Genomic DNA, 3,934 nt, shown 5'->3' with positions numbered 1-3,934 from the left:
GCAACCCCCCTCGTGCCTGCCTTCCTCTGCCACCCCCCGGGAGATAGCTTCACCCGGGCTGGGGGTGGCTCTCCTGGGGTTTGCATGGGAGACCTGCAGGGTGCAAGACACAACAAAGTGGGAGACAGGGTCCCTCGGGGCCAGGCCCTTCTTACCCTTCTCCCCTCCCAGCAGCCTTCTGAGGGGCTTCTGTAACCGTCCCCATTTTGCAAATGGGAAGGTATGCGCTGGGGCCTTCTTGTACAATGAGGATGTGTCTGGTCAGCCGTGGCTCAGAGTCCTGCCTGTGCCCACTGATTGTCTCCTGGCCTCACGAGTAGACACCTGTTGTCCTGATCATTTCCCATCAGAATGACTTGTTCAGTGGGCCCCACGCACTGGACACAAAAACCTTGCTTCTCTGGGCCTGTCAGCTCTCTGGCCAGGGTGCAGTAGGGGTATTGGGGTGAATCCTTAGGCAGAGGGGTGTGCCTGGCTGTAGAGCTCTCGACCTGTTGGGGCAACCTGAGCATCCTCGGGGCTGCCTGCCCTGAGGACCTGACCAAGACAGTGCATGGCACGCGCGTCTTCCCAACTACCTAGGTGCTGGGACTGTTCACCCACTTTATAGACGGGACCTTTATAGATCTCTGGGTGTCCCTGTGTTCCGAGGGGCCGGGACCCCGCATGTCCAGATTTACTTTCTGGGAGGTGGCCTCATCAACACTGTTGGGAGAGGAGGCCCCGGGGCTGAGGACCACACCAGGCCCCAGCTGCCACCCCACCCTGCAGAGCCCGGCAGGGAATCCGGGAGCTCCTGGGAGGCATTAGCACACACAGAGCCCCGAGCCCCACATGTACACACACAGGACGGCGGGCTCCTCCTCGCCTCAGCTAGCCAGGGACCCACTCTGCTCCCTCCCCTGCTCTGCCTCATATCATAGTTGCCAGCCAGTGCCCTGCGACTCCAGGAACCAGGGAGGTTCTCAGGCCCCCTGGACTCACTGGGCTCCCCCTCCAGGCACACGCCCAAGACTTTGGCAAAGCCCCTCAGCTATAACCCGCACCCTCATCCCACAGGAGCCTCACTTCTTCACTTCCCCTGAGACTACCTGGTCCAGGCTGTTCCCTCTTCTGTCCCAGTCCTGCCCCTCCCATTCGCTCAGCAGCCAGAGGGTTTTCTTTTTTTTCTTTCTTTCTTTCTTTTTTTTTTTTTTTAAGATTTTATTTATTTATTTGACAGACAGAGATCACAAGTAGGCAGAGAGGCAGGCAGAGGGAGAGAGAGAGGAGGAAGCAGGCTCCCTGCTGAGAAGAGAACCTGATGTGGGGCTCAATCCCAGGACCCTGGGATCATGACCTGAGCTGAAGGCAGAGGCTTTAAACCACTGAGCCACCCAGGCGCCCCAGAGGGTTTTCTAAAGCACAAATCTGACCCTACTGGGCCTCTGTCCAGAATCTACCATGGTTCCCAGTACCCTTGGGAGGAGAGGCCAGACCCCTAACTAATGAGCGAGACCTTGAGGGGATGGGCCTAACCCCTACAGCCTGGTGCATCTCCCTTGTTTTAACTTGACATGATCGCTTACCTTCTGCCTCTAGACCCTGCTCTCCCCTTACCTGGGACACCCTTGGGCACATAACTTTACCTTATCCTGTGTGTCCTCCACATTGTGGTTCCAATGTCTCTTCTTCCAGGAAGCCCTCCCTGACCACCTCATCTGGGACCCCCAGCTCCCTGAGCTCTCACACCCCAGCCCTGCCCGTTATGGGTCATCACTGCCCGGAGTCAGATTATTCTCTGCTGGACTGAGCCATGTGAGATCAGAGCCAGAGCTGTCTCGGTCATTGCTCTATCCTCTGGGAATGTTTGCCGAGCACATGTTTGTACACTCCTGACTTTCAAAAACATACACATCCAGAAGTGTGGACCTTGATGAGGCCTGCATTTACACACTGGCAGAAAAACGGACATGCAGTCACTCCACAAATTTTTCCTGAGCCCCAAGCTGGTCGGCAGTGGGGGTGTCTGCTTACACAGCAGGGACCAAGACAGCCTAGGCCTGCCCTCACAGGGCTCAAAGCCCAGCAGAAGCCCCAAGTGCTGAGGATTTCTGAACTGTCCCTCCAGTTATTCACCCAGTAAACAGTGGTGAGGCCCGATGTTTGCAAGGGGCAGGGGGGCATCAAGGGGGATCCGGGTCCTATTCTAGGAGCCGCAATTTGATGTTCCTTACCAGAGCCAAACTCAGGATTGTTTGTGGTTTGCTTCATTTATCAAATGTAATGTTATTCAGTGTCTCCAACCCCTAACAGGCCGGCATTCTATCCTCTGGCCTACTACTTCTCAGCCTCTTTGTCGTTCCCTGAGCGGGTCATGCATGTTCCCACCTCAAGTCCTTTGCACTTGCTGTCCCCTGTGCCTCATACACTTCCCTGGATAGCCACATAGAGCCTTCGTCATTTCAACTCCGCTCAGCGTCATCTCAGACCCTCCCTGAACATCCTCCCCCAAACAGTATCCTCCATACCCAACCCATATATCCTGCTTTATTCTGTAATGCCGTCATCACCACCAGACTTATGTATATATCTGCTTCTCTCTTTCCATTCGTCTCACCCACCTTGAATTTCAGTTCCATGTGATGGCAGGGGCTTTGGTTTCTTGGGTTCTTTGCTGTTTCCCTGGCTTTTGGAATAGTACTCAGCACATGTAAGAACTATATGCAAGTGTCTGCTATTTTTAGTATCTCAGTTAATCCTCACAACCATCTTATGACAAGACCCATTTTACAGATGGGGAAACCGAGGCTCAGAGAGATGAAGTCAGTTGCCTGAGGTCACATGGCTGGTAAGTGGAAAACGACCTACGTTTCCTGGTTCTGGACCCTCACATCGTCACCTCTCTTGCAGTGTTCCTGTCCAATGCAAGACTACAGCCTGCAGGCTGAATCCAGCTTTTTCTAATATTTGTGTGATTTTTACATGTTTAAGTGGTTGAAAAAAAAACCCTCAAAACTATTTCCTTTGACATAAAAATTTGATACAAAGTCAGATTTTAGTGTCCATAAAATGTCCTATTGGAACGTAGCCACACTCATTGTTTCTGTGCTGTCTTTGGCCACTTTTTGTGGAAAAAGTTTGCTCGATATTTTGCTGTACGGCAGTAGTTCTCCAGCTTGGGTGTGAGCTTTCTTCATCCCCTGAAGGGCTGAGGGCCACATTTTGAGACTGCAGCTGTACACGGTTCTGCTTCTCACAAGCAGACAGCCAGCCTGGCTTGGTGACTGCCCTAACCTGGTGCCCAGTGCAGGCCCTGGCACACGACAGGTGCTCAATAGGAACCCATGAGGCCGTGTGGTCACGCGTGGAGAGAGGAGGTGGACATTTTTAGGGAAGCAGACACAAGATGTCACACCTTGGCTCTCTGTGGTCTGAGGGTGCTAGGCATCCATGTTGGCTATTGGACACTTACTGTGTTCCAAGGACTGTCCTAGGCGCTAGGGTTAGAGCAAGGCAGACAAAACCTAAAACTAGCATTCTAGCCATAAACGTTTAAGTATCTTCATCCCCAATTTACAGTTGAAGAAACTGAGGCATAGAGAGACTGGTTTTTCTAAAGATCATTATTACCAGCTGGAGCCCTGGCCCTCCTGACCCCAAAGCTTCCCTTACAGCCCGGGAAACAACAGGCTCAGCTCCCGCTGGCAGACCTGGCGGGCAGGCCTCAGTTTCCCGACTTGTTCCATGGGTACGACGTGAGTGGCCCCAAGCAACCTCAGTTGTCTCCGCCAAAGCAAGCGGCAGCGGCACGGGTCCAACCCCTCCCGTGCGCCCAGCCTCCCTTTCCCGGCCGGCCCCGCCCCCCGGCCACGTGACGCGTGGGGGTTTTCCCGTTCCCCCTAGCGTGACGTCACGGTGGGGTGCGGGCCAATGGGCGCGCAGGCCGGCGGCG

Source organism: Neovison vison, chromosome 7 (assembly GCF_020171115.1).
Source record: "Neovison vison isolate M4711 chromosome 7, ASM_NN_V1, whole genome shotgun sequence".
Lineage (NCBI taxonomy): Eukaryota > Metazoa > Chordata > Mammalia > Carnivora > Mustelidae > Neogale > Neogale vison.
Note: the sequence above shows the minus strand (reverse complement) of the source record.